The sequence below is a fragment of the Podarcis filfolensis genome (assembly GCF_964270895.1).
Source record: "Podarcis filfolensis genome assembly, chromosome: 9".
NCBI classification, from domain to species: Eukaryota; Metazoa; Chordata; class Lepidosauria; order Squamata; family Lacertidae; genus Podarcis; species Podarcis filfolensis.
Genome location: NC_139610.1, coordinates 43,415,091 through 43,428,293, shown reverse-complemented (window position 1 = coordinate 43,428,293; position 13,203 = coordinate 43,415,091). Strand labels below are relative to the sequence as shown.

Below are 13,203 nucleotides of genomic sequence, written 5' to 3'. Positions count from 1 at the left end.
TATTGGCAGGTTTATTTTCAGTCCCTTTCCCAATGATCCCCAACGTGGAATTCACCTTTTTCACTGCTAGTTTCAAGCTGCCTCCTATAAATATGCAAAGAAAACAGCAGCTGCTTTCAGGGATCATATCTTCTTTCTCACCAAAACAGTGAAAGATTCTAAAGTATAAATAATGCATGGTCCGTCAAGCTCTGAGAATAAATTTTGTCTTCTGCTTTGCTTTCCTTCAAGGTATGACAATTTAGGAAAGAGTTTGGACAGAAACCCTCTCTACTTCTGTTGATATAAACATGCTCGGCATCTCAAAACCCCTGCCACAGATCCTTAAGTTCAACCGACAGGAGCTGGAAAAGCATTTTCCAGGAGACAGACGCCACCCCATATAAACGTCTCCCCATAAAGATAGAATCGCACAAACACTGGCAACAATGGAGAAGGCTCAAACCAAATTCACTCAGGGACAAAACCATAAGCAGATCCAAAATTAATCGAACTTGATCTAATCAGTGGCTTGTTGGAGAATACAAGTTGTTTCTCTGTTTTTACAGAATTCAGATTACAAACTCCAGAGATGAGGGGAGGAAAGTGATGCCCCTTGTCTTAGCAGCCTTTCAGCAAAGAGAGCTGGTAGCTATTTTGAGTCCTTTGTGAATAAATATGTACTGGCAATGTGAGCAGAATTAATGACACCTTTAAAGCAATGTGTTTTATTTCTTAAAGGCCTAAAGGAACTTTCATTTTGGTCAATGTAAGAAGCATACAAGTGCAAGAGTTTTACATAAGAGCCCATTGGATCTGGCCAAAAGCCCACCTAGTCCAGCATCCTGTTCTCACAGGGGCCAACCAGATGTCTGTGGGAAGCCTGCAAGGCAGACATGAGCACAAGACAACAGTTTCCCCACTTGTGATTCCCAACAACAGGCATTCACGGGCACACTGCTTCTGAAAGGGGAGGTAGAACATAGTGGTGTAGCATGGGGGTGAGGGGGGCCCATGGCCCCAGGCACAAAATTCTGAGGGGACACAACCCAGCACCCCCACAACAGGCTCTCTCACTGAAGTTGCTTGGCTGCTGCCTTCCAGAGCTGTGTGGAGGTGAGCCTCACCAGATCTGGGCCTTCGAGGCTGTAGCGACAGCTCCTTCTCCTCACAGCCAGCAAAGGAATGCCTGCCCCTGGGCGGAACTCCTGCCGGCCAGAGCCCAGACGCTTCCTGGCCTGTGTCAATCCTTCTCCGTGGCCTCCTTCCTGGTGTGTGTTCTTGGGTAGGCACCCCAGAGTGGGACTGCAGAAGGAAGAGCAGACCACTTCTCCAGGACCCTCTGGCACCCGCCCTCGAACTGTGCAGCCAAGGAGAGATGGCCACAGAAGGGCTGCACTCAGCGCCTCAGCCTGCTCTCTGCTGCCCTCCTCCTAGACTGCATCTGTGGCTCCAGTGCCACCGGGACTCCACCAAGCCTGCCAAGGAGCTCCAGCCACTGTCCCATCAGGAGCTCGCCAAGCTGAGAGACTGAATGCAGGAGCCAGCAGGCAAACTCCATGAGAAACAGCTGTAGCAGGGGTGCAGTGAGAAAAGCCTGTCCTACATGACATCCTCAATGAGGTTAGGGTTTGCAATCCTTTCCTTGCCCGGGTGCTGGCAATGCATGCTATGACACTGATAGAACATAGCCATTGTGGCTAGTAGCAATTGATAGCCTTATCATTCATGCATTTGTGTAATCATTTTTTTAAAGCAAGAAGGGTAGCTAAATCTCACTGAGTGGGCCAGCTCACACAATTGTTTAGGTTTCATGAACTGGAAACCCCAAAGGAATTGCTAGATATAAATAAATGGAGCCAGAAAAACTTTTTGACCCTTCCCTTTCCCAACAATATGGTACAAGCCTCTAAATCAGGGGTCAGCAAACTTTTTCAGCAGGGGGCCAGTCCACGGTCCCTCAGACCTTGTGGGGGGCTGGATTATACTAGGGGGGGAATGAATGAATTCCTATGCCCCACAAATAACCCAGAGATGTATTTTAAATAAAAGCACACATTCTACTCATGTAAAAACGTGCTGGTTCCCGGACCATCCGTGGGCCGGATTTAGAAGGCCATTGGGCCGGATCTGGGCTCCGGGCCTTAGTTTGCCTACCCATGCTCTAAATAACCTAAATAGCTTCCCTCTGCTCTTTGGTGTGAAAATTGGGCTCGAATCGACACCCAATGCCAGCATGCTTCACTATTTGCAGGTAATGCTATGTTCTAAATTTCTATGGATAAACATTGAAGATTCACACACTAATAGCACCATCTTAAAACCAGTGATGTGCAAGTAATTCCCACCAGTTTATCCTAGGTTTGCCTGTATGCCTGATTTGAACATGTTTTGGAATTTTCATATTGCAAAATTATATTTGAGTCCTGTCCTTTAGCACAGAGCTGGAAATGTGAAAAGCAGTAGCTGAAAAATATAATGTATTTACATCACACTGGATGTACACTGGAGCAATGTAGAATGTGCCAATATGATTTTTTCTGCCAATATGTGCAACACCATTCATATACAGCATGTGATTCCCCCATATCTGCCAAGAGAATGAATATGCAACCATTTTGTGTTCTGTGGATGGGTATTGTGTGATTTATGAAGAATATCCTGGAAGGCTGAAATGCTCCCCCGTTGGATAAAGCCAGCACTGGTAAAATATAAATTGCAGCTATCTGTTTCAGTCCCATTTCATTACAGTAATTTGTTACCACCCGTGAGCATGGACAGCTTTTACAATTACCAAATTAAGAAAGCAAGATAAACAAAACAACACAGTTTCTGATGCATTATTGAAATGGTGCTCAAAATACATTCCTTCCTTATCTTTGCAGGAGAGAAAGCCTAGAAACAAAACAAAACAAAATGTTAACTGGTTCTTAAGGACTGAATAATATTTGTGAGCAGCACAGGGTGAGAATAATGAACAAATATGTGTTTTGCTTATTCCTCAGATTTTGGGGGAATATTTTTTGCTGTTGACTGAAGAGCGACGAGGGGGAAAGCAACAACAAAATATTGAGTTTCTTTGGCTTGGTACCCTATACACATTATTGATCTTGCATCATAGCGTGCATTCAACAATGTTTGCTTCAGTAACTGCTGGCCGCAACAAAAATAAAAGGTTGAAAAAGCAGAGAGAAAAGTTTCCAAAAGTTAAAAAGTAATAATGTTTTGTTTCATCTCTACCCTTTGAGTCAAAATTGAAAAGTATTCTCTTGTAGCAAAATTATCAGACAAAATCTTGTGCTTCTTCAAAAGGTTAGAATAGCAAGATACCCAAAGCTATGTTTGCCATCCAAAATACAGAAATGGAAAAGGAAAGAATTTGTAGACCAGCCCTCCAGACAGGGCTGCTGGGAGTTGTAGCCCCAAAAATCTGGAGGGCACCAGGTTGACAGAGGCTACAGAACTCTTTTTCTGAGTCTATGAATGGCACATGAAGCTTATCCAGTTTCTAAAGAGAAATGCATTGGACTTTCTTCAGGATGGTTTGAACCAAAATTGAGACGAGCTTAAACTCCTCCCTTCATAAAGAGCTGATCCATTTTTTATTTTTGCAGAAACCCTTTAGGGTATTTTCCATGCACTCTCTGTTTACACTGCATTCAGTTTAAGAATAAACTTGTTTTATAACTTCTTGGGTTTGGATCAATCTTTTAACCACTATGCGTAGGGCACTCTTGTTTCTCAGATCCTTCTGTTTTTATAACTCAAAGGAACCCTAATTAAAGAGGGAGGGAAGCAAGCTAGCATGATTACCTTTGAAACAAGCTTTTGCAATGCAGAAGGAGAGAAAGGAAGAGAGAACCTTTAATCCTGGGCAAAGGAAACAAAGAGGATAATTTCTCAGAGGATGGAGGGACTGTTATGGGTCCAGGAAGGAAACAGAGGAATTGTAATGCTGGCTAAGGGAGCAGGACCAAGGAGGACCTGACAGGGAAGGAGGCTAATGATAGAACCACTTTCAGAATGCAAGACAGTCTTTGAGCTAGGGAAACAGGAAGAAACCCTTCCTGTTTCCAGAACCCTAAAACTTTCTTGCAATGCTGCTACATCAGAGGGAGAAATGGCTGTAAGGAGGAGGGAAAACATTGGAGCTCCCCTCTTCTGCTGGTCTGCAAGTCGCCCTTAACTAAGAGTGAGTGTGTGTGTTTCTGCCTGCCTGCCTGCCTGCCTGCCTGCAAGAGAGATATCTGTGTGCACGTGGCCACTTCCACTTTGGCCACACCAACTGCTGGCATGCAGCCCTCAGAGGGGTGGCCATCTTTCAATGTGGCCCTCAGGCTTTAAAAAAAGCCCCTGCTCTAAGCTTTAGAGACCAGTGATGCATCAGCAGAAAACGTAAGCCAGATAAACCTGCTCATGTAAGCTGTCAAGCAATGTAAACAGTAGAATGCTGGAGGAGTGAACTTGCTCAACAGCTCATCATCTATTAAAAGAAAAATCACAAGTTTTTTGTATGTAGGTTGGCCATTGGCACATTGTCAGAAACAATTCATAGATACATTCGCAAGTCAGATTTGAAGGCAATAAAGAAATGAAGAAGGCAAGAGGGACAGGATAACCTGGTGCCATGGAAACCTGTGGCTGACTAAGATCAGATGCTCCTCCTATGGTTGCACACAGGGCTTGCAGTTTTAGCCTGTTGAACAAATAAGGTTGAAGAAATGCTTACCAGACCTTGCAACACTTCGAGAGCCAAATTGGATGTTACAAGAGGCATTGAACTGCTGCTGCTGCTATTTATTCCCTTGCTCTTATTTCACTGCAGCAGCTGATACAAGCAATGAATGGCATGCCATCATTGTGCTGTGCATCTTCCTCTCCCTGCCTGCACCCTCCGAGGATACAGCATGGGGTCAGGGAGGAGAGGAGTGTGTGGTGACATGCTGTTTGTATTTGACTTAAAAACAAGAGGGAGCAAAGAGTAGGGAATGGAGGATACATTTGGTTTCACTTCTCATTTAAAGGCAAATCTACCTAATTCGCACTTTCTGAACCAATACAGTGGTACCTCAGGTTAAGTACTTCATTCGTTCCGGAGGTCTGTACTTAACCCGAAACTGTTCTTAACCTGAAGCACCACTTTAGCTAATGGGGCCTCCTGCTGCTGCCGCACCACCGAAGCCTGATTTCTGTTCTTATCCTGAAGCAAAGTTCTTAACCTGAAGCACTATTTCTGGGTTAGCAGAGTCTGTAACCTGAAGCGTATGTAACCTGAGGTACCACTGTACAAAAACCAAAACGCAACCATCCTTTGAGATTTGCATTTATCTCAATTTTGCCATGCAGTTCCCAGCCAAGTAACAGGTGCAAAAATGCATACATGGGGGTAAAGTGTCCATAAACATGCATATATTAGTGAAAATAACATACAATGGTGCATTTTTAAGGGAGATCACTTTGCAAAAATATGTATATTAGGAAACATTGTATATGAATGTGTATATTAGGAGAAATTCTCAGTAAAATGCTGGTGATTTTCATGAGGAGGAGGAGAAAAATCACAAAGTGTGGAAATGTAGAGAACTGCACTTAAAGATGGGAAGAATGAGAAACTGAGAGAAACCAAATCTGACACATTTCACTCATCCCTAGCAAAGAGAGAGTTCTGAATCTCTCCTTTGATGTTCCTCTGTCCTCCAAATGGTGTGGAGTTAAAAAGGTAGAACTTTGGATGAGGGAGTACTAGAGACTTGGATTTTCTTTATACTATGTGCTTTATTTGCTAATATGCAGGGATAACATACGTGGAGGCAAAGAGCCATGCTGCAAAGTAGCATATCCACAATTGGACCCCTGCAGGTGAAAAGATCACGACACTGGGGGTATAGTACCTGAACATTTCAGAACACTGTGTAAATGAATATAGTAGCCAACATACAAATGCCTTTTTAACAGAAGCAGGTAGGTAATATTTATCATAACTACAACAGCTATAGTCGATTATTAATTCATTTCCTATGAGGCTAAATCAATATTCAAAAGCTAAAGTTAAGACTCCACATTAATTTTGCAGGAAGATAAATGATTGCTCAGGTTAATCATATCAACCCCCCGTTTCACCAGCTGCCACAGATTAATAGTTTAAAAAAATTAAAGCACAAATGACTTTGTCACCTTCATTGGTGAAAAATGACTTACGCAGTCTAAAATTATATTCTAATGGGTTTAAATAAAAAAAGAGTAAATGTTACACTTCAAATGAGACCTGAGACCTCCATTTTGACAAAATAAAAGAGATAGTGCAAATTCAGGGGCCAGCTACATTTTTAAGACCACAACAATAAAAAAATAAAATAGAATAAATGACCAAATTGGACTTGAAAATGACTATACATTTCTACGGATTTTAATTTTCTTCATTTGAATATAAATGTAGCCAGGATTATTTACATGTGGCCTTCTCATGCTTGACCAAGAGTTTTGTGGAAATACTAAATGAAAGAGAATTCTGAAATTAATTTGTCTGAGGCAGGGCTGTCCATATGTTATCAGACTCCAGCACCCACCAGCCACAGCCAGCATAGCCAATGGTCAGGCGGGTTGAAAGTTGTGGTTCAGCAACATCTGAAGTCCCACAGGTTCCCCACCCCTGGTTTAAGGGAATACAGGAATATACAGCTATAGCTCATCATGGGTATTTACCACAGAACTTCCACTTTGATGATGAGTATAAAATCTTTATCATCTTCCTCCTTCTAGCAGTGTGTGTGTTAAGGAACTGTTCCCATTTTGTAGAAGGGTAAATGATAGTTTACCATTTCCATTGTAAAGACATTGAGGATGAGAGAAAATGCCACACCCAAAGGCCACTCTGTAGATTCATGACGCAGGTGAGGACAATAATCTGCTCCGTTGGATGAACTGTTCTTTAAAACATGCCAAAGCCTGTCTGGGTATAAACTCAAAGCTTAAACTACCTAGATGTTGTTTCTTCATTTTTCACCTGTTTAGCTACCTCAGAGACCCATGTACACATTCTCAGTATGATTCATTGCCAGAAATAACACTTCATCTTTTCAGAGGTTCAGATGCCACAATCTGATACACCCACTTATCTGGAAGTCAGCCCATTGAACCAAATCGAACTTACTTCTGACATCTTAATTTTGCAAAGTTCAGCTGTCCCTACACTTATCAGAGTTCAGTTGCCACCTGACTTTATCTATGAAAAAGACCCCAGGTGAGGCCAATTTTGAACTGAAAAATGTTTAGGGGGTGCAAGGGTTAAGATGCCTTCCCAGACTCTGTTTCAATTTAGAGAGAGAGAAAGAGAGAGAGAGAGAGAGAGAGAGTAGCATCACAAAATGTCTAAAGTTTGTCCCTAAGCTTGACTTTTCAGGGTGGTTAAAGTTCAGTTGGGGCCCTTAATGGCCAAATACTGCTATGAGGCTTCAGGTTACTTTTGTTGTTTTTATAATTGATATCATGACACAGGCAGGGGATGGCGAAGAGACACAGCCATGGTTCAAAATTCGTACTTCTCTGAATTTTGCAATGCAGTTCCGTAGCCAAGAGTTGTGTACAAAATTCCAAATACTAAAGTAACGTATACACAAAAATGCATATATTCATGAAAGTAACATACAAAACTGCTTTATTGAAATTAGTTTGCAAAGATGTGTATATAATGATAAATTTGCACTAAAATGCTGATGAGGACTTTATTTAAAAAATCACAAACTGATGAGGAAGTGTGGAGAACTGAGGGGAAATGAAGAACTGAGAGAAACAAAAATTGGCAGATTCACCCATCCCTAAACTTGGAACACCTCAGATAAGGCAGAAAGGTGAATGAATGGCAAGAATAAGCTCCTCAGACAGGAAATCTAATCACTTCACTAGGGTTAGAACCATATTCTAGGCTTCACAAACAAATATTCATGTTATTCCTGATTCAGCAGTGAGCTGATGCACCAGCTCCTCTCCCCACTCACCCCCATTCCTGCTGTTCCATTTGGAACTGATTTTCATCAAGTTATCACATCAAGCAGTGATAGAAATATTCATGATATCCTGAAGTGGCATATTACATTAAAATATTTCAAAGTGATGGGCCTGGTTGAGCATCAATAAGAGGAAAACGTATTGACGAAGGCCTGCAACTAATGCTGCCTTTTATAAATATCCTGCCAGACAAATAATGGCTCTCAATGGATTCTGATGTGATGTACAGTTTTAAAGTAAATGCTATATTGCCAAGAGGCTCAAAGGAAACTGCCACCACAGTACAGTGGGCTGACTAATAGGATTTTAGTTTATCTTCCCTACCACAGAGATTCAGCAAAAGACTCAGTGCCCCCAAGTTGAATGTAGATTGATCCATCAGATTCACTGAGATGCCAAAACCTCCAGGTAAAATGCTACAGGTAAACAGATGAGGAAAGTTTGCTGGTGATTCTCTTAGACAAAAGAGCCACACAGAAAAATGCCTTAAAACCCTGGTTGTGCTGAGACTTGGAAATACATTTCCATGAGGCCTAAATGGAACCACTGAAATGGTAGATTTGCCTTTTTTTCCTCCTGATTATTCACTGCCAAATGTAAAACACTCATTTCATCCTCTTAATAGTGACTCAGTATAACATTGTAAAGGCTGTCTGCTGGTTCTCAATTGGTTCCAAATTGTACAGTCTATTTCTTTTCAGATTCTTACAGTATGTTCAGAATTTAAATAGACAGTCACACAAAGATGGATTTCTTCCTGTCAAAACCCTGTGGTTTTTGAACTTATGAACACACTGTTATTCTGAGGTAAGTTTCTAGTCTAGCCCCAAAAGCTGTTCTTGGTGCAGGATAAAGGGGCTCAAATCACACACTGTGAGGTAAAATAATTTGTCACCTGGTGATACTCAGGACATCTGAAAAGGCTCATGAGACCTGAGTGACACTTGCATAGGAAGGGACCATATAATTTATTCTGCCCATCCTGTGTCTTCAGCTAGACAGTACTGGAGCAGGAATGGAAATTAGTTCCCATGCTAGTAATGTATAAATTGAGCTCCTATCTTCAGTCAAGGAAAGGAGGGGAGGAATGACTGCCTCTACGTTACACTCTGATGTCAAATTGTGTAATGCAAAATAACATTACATCATATTGCCTTGGAGTCCATAAATAGCCAAGTCCAACACCATTCTGAGTTTGAATTTATTGCATACTTCTACAGATGTGCATTATACAACGTCATTATATAGGATTCAGCAAATTCTGAATATACACCTGGTCTTTGACATTTAAGAGGTATTTTAAGGACCACCCCTATTTTTGTGACTGTAATCTTCATAATCATGAGTTTCTACATTGCTTTTAATGTTACATTTTTAGGACCTTAGGGTGAAAGGCAGGTGAAGAAGAAGATATTCAAAAACAGCTAGTCTTGACTACTGAGGGGTTCCCATGGGGCTAGCTAACCATAAGACTCCAGATCCAAATGTGTGACAACAAACCTACTCTCCATGATAAGATGTTACATCACTCCTCCTTTGGGAGAGCAATAAGGTTGGGCTCCAAAACTCATAAGTTAAATAGAAATGGAAGCACAATTGGTATATTCCTGCCCTTCGAAGCTGAAAGCAGGACTATGATTAAATAATTGAACTGTCTCACCTTGTGCAGTCATGTTAAATTCCAACAGGCTGGAACAATTAACCTTTATATTGGTCTTTCCTGCCCTGCCATATGCATTCTTGTGCTCAAACAGTTTAAAAAAATCTTTTGTTGCTTGATTCTTTGTAGATGAGTGTGTGAGAGAGACAAGATCATGGAAAAACTAAAACCAAGTAGATATGAGAAACCCGCAAGAAGGATAAGAGCACAACAACAACAACACCACTCTGGCCATTTATAAGCCAGGATTTCCAGTGCTGTAGGGACTTTAAAACTCATTCAGCTGAACACATGTGGAAGCCCCTTCTAGATCTTTGCACGCACTTTTAACTTCAGCATGTTCAGGTAAACACCTAAAGAGGGCTTATGATGAAAACTGGCTCAGGAAACAGTCAGCGCATCACAGGGGCATTATCTTCCCTTTTGTCTTTAGCCCCACTGTTACTCTTCTTGACCTTATGAAATAGGCTTCAAGGCAATATTAGCAAGGTAAATGACATGTTAAGGACATTACACTGTAATTTATGGTAGAATGGAAACACTGCTCTATGTGATAAATGCAGGAAGAAGCAGGGAACCAACTATGTCTTCTTACATCCTGAGAGTAGAGCTGTGCCCAGTGACTCAGTCCCACTTCCATCCATGCATGGGAGGGAAAGTATGTAAAAGGAACCCTGTGTGGCACATATAGGCATGATCTGACTTCCAAATCATGGGGAGAGCCTTTTGTACATGACAAGATTCCCTTCACACCCATGCTCAGAAATGGAGACAAAACGCTTAAGACCTAAGCGTCGTGTGTTCAGCCTGTTCAGTTACTCATTTGTCTGAGCACCTGGTATTAGCATCACTGCATATACCGAAGCCAAAAAGAGAAACCGTGCCCTTTCCTGTTTTTAATGATTTCTAAATAAAACAGTTCCGAACATAGACATTTCCAGCACGATCATTAATTAAGCATGGACAGAGGCGACACATCAGAATTCACAGCTTGTCTTGATCTCACCATCACATGCAAACAGACTGATCCTCATTAAGACTTATTTGTACTGTAAATATACTTTTAAATTATGCCCGAAGTTGGAAAGTACAGGCACCTCCATCTGGTCTAGAGTGCCTTGTGTGTAACATCGCATCAGAAATATCTAGCATCCCTTCATCCTATGGATATAGTTATCTTAGGTGCAGCTGTACTATTCATGATGATGTTCCCAAGAACAGACACAGTTGCTTATAGCATAGTATATCATTTCACCATTCGTGGTTTAGACTAGATACTAACAAGCCTTTGGGCCAATCTCTTATGACAATGTGGACATCAGCTTGGAATGCTAAAACCTGGGGTCAAACCATGGGCTCAGTCATTAGATTGCCACATGGCCCTTGCTATCTTCCGATCTATCAGCCAGAGAAGGAGTTACTGCAAGGACCTGACTTCCTCACATCCCATGTGAAAGAATACTCTTCTGCAACTCCCTGTTAACTAAGGATGCTGAGCTGAGGGAAGACAGGCTTTGGGCCACTAGGAGGCTGCACCTCCTGCCTCCCTAGAAGAACATAATGGAAGGAGGGGGGGACCAGCCTGTTCCTGTATCTGAAGATGTCTTCTGCTTGGGGGCAGTCTGGTCCCAGTCTGGTTGAAAGATAAGGAAGCATAAAAAGGAGAGCAAGGGCTTTGAAGTTGCCCATCAACAATTAGCAGGACCTGGTCAATAGAGTGAGCAGGCACACAAATCACCTGATGGATTCCTCACTACTGTGAGATACATTGTGTTTTTATTTAAACTACAACAATTATTTCTAAGTTTTTGTGCAGGCCTATAAAGTAACACCTGCACATCTTAAGCAAATTGGTGTCCCCTGTTTTTTGGTGATGCAAATCCTCATTCTCAGTAATGCATAACTGCCCCCCCCTATCCTGGCTCAATTGAACAGCCACTGAAGGAGCAGCTGCCCCAATGCTTGCTTTCCTCTTCCCATCCACTGACCATCTTTGTTTTGGGTCTACCAGATTATGAACCTACCAGAAGGGGCTGTTTTATCTTTTTAACCTATGTGTATATCCTTTTGAAAATGTTAGATGCTGTATCAGTGTTAAATTATTATTCTCAGAGTTAGGTTTCAGCCTCCATTTTCTGCCTTGAAGTGGCATTTGGAAGGGTGGCCGGATTAATCTCACACGCATGTTGGAACATGATCCCACCTGTTTGGCAAATGCTTTGAAGCTGAGAAACATGGGACCTTGCAAAGCCAAAGAGGGAAGTTGTTAAAATATAAAAACAAACAGCTGATTAGCTTCGCAGCAAGGGAAATTGGAGGGGTACCACTCAGCCTGGCATGAGAAAAAACAGAAGTTTCATAATTCTCTAGAGCCGTGTCCTGCTTCTCTGACATGTCTTGAAATATAGCTCAGCTGCAGTCATCACAACTGAACTGGGAGCTATTTTAGCCTTTTTAAACATGTTGTTGAGAGCAGTCCAACGGCCTGAATTGCACAGAACGAAGGGAAAGGAAGAAGAATATGACAGGAAACCCAGCCTCAAAAGCAGAGGGTTGGAATGACCGTCAATACCAAAAGAGGTGTATTGATGGACCTCCTAGAGGATTCTAATTATTTTATATTAAACCCAATGAATCATCATACTTCAGGCCTGGCCACTGTAACGAAACCTTTTCATTCTCTTTGTCCTCACCAATAGTCTGCCTCTGAAGGAGCGGGGGAGGGGATGCTCAGCTCATTTTTCTGTATTCCTGTTACGGAGTTACTTGAAGGAAACGCCTACTCACAGTGCAATGCTGCCCCCTGGAGTTAAAAGGACGACAGTTCATTTTCCCAAAACAGTACAGCTCAGAACTGCCACCAAATTCAATGCAAGTTTTAAGTTGATTCTTCAAACAGAGTCACCTCCTTTATTTCTGAGGGTACCAAACACTACAGCATAAAGTACTGATGATCATTATGAAACCATCCCTTAAAAGAAGTGTTGGAAATCCATTAAAAAACAAAAGTAGTCTCACATTCCTTCCATATAAATGATTCCTTTGAAATCATTATAAGAAAGCTCACTTGAAAAGAATTCTTGAAACACTGAGTTCAAGACAACAGTTTATTTTCTTATGGATCATGCTTTGATTTCAAGACAGTGAAGAGATGGGATGGGGAACAAATTTGGTTGGTTCAACAATTTAATACAAGCCTAGGGCATGCCAATCGGAAGGTTGGCGGTTTGAATCCCCGCAATGGGGTGAGTCCTGTTGCTCGGTCCCAGCTCCTGCCAACCTAGCAGTTTGAAAGCACGCCAGTGCAAGTAGATAAATTGGTATCGCTGTGGTGGGAAGGTAAACAGCATTTACGTGCGCTGCTCTGGTTTCACCAGAAGTGGCTTAGTCATGCTGGCCACATGACCCGGAAAAAACTGCCTGCACACAAACGTTGGCTCCCTTGGCCAGTAAAGCGAGATGAGTGCCGCAACCCCAGAGTCATTCGCAACTGGACTTAACTGTCAGGGGTCCTTTACCTTTACCTTTTTTTTACCTATTTTGCATTTCCTTAACCTTTA

At 42.0% G+C, this 13,203-nt stretch overlaps 1 long non-coding RNA gene across 4 annotated transcripts in view; it reads left to right on the top strand.

Annotated features, from left to right (window-relative positions):
* The window catches only part of LOC310742505, a 33,132-nt gene extending 20,583 nt beyond the window's left edge, over nt 1-12,549 (top strand). Inside the window, exons 3-8 of one of the 4 annotated variants that reach the window (XR_014538473.1) lie at nt 232-2,943; nt 5,773-5,940; nt 6,739-6,869; nt 8,685-8,790; nt 9,773-9,988; nt 12,343-12,549. This is a non-coding gene — a long non-coding RNA (uncharacterized lncRNA). Of the gene's footprint in view, nt 1-231; nt 2,944-5,772; nt 5,941-6,738; nt 6,870-8,684; nt 8,791-9,772; nt 10,265-12,342 lie in introns of those variants that run through there. The other 3 variants (XR_014538475.1, XR_014538476.1, XR_014538474.1) reach the window with 3 other exon arrangements.
* The last annotated feature ends 654 nt before the right edge of the window (nt 12,550-13,203 follow it).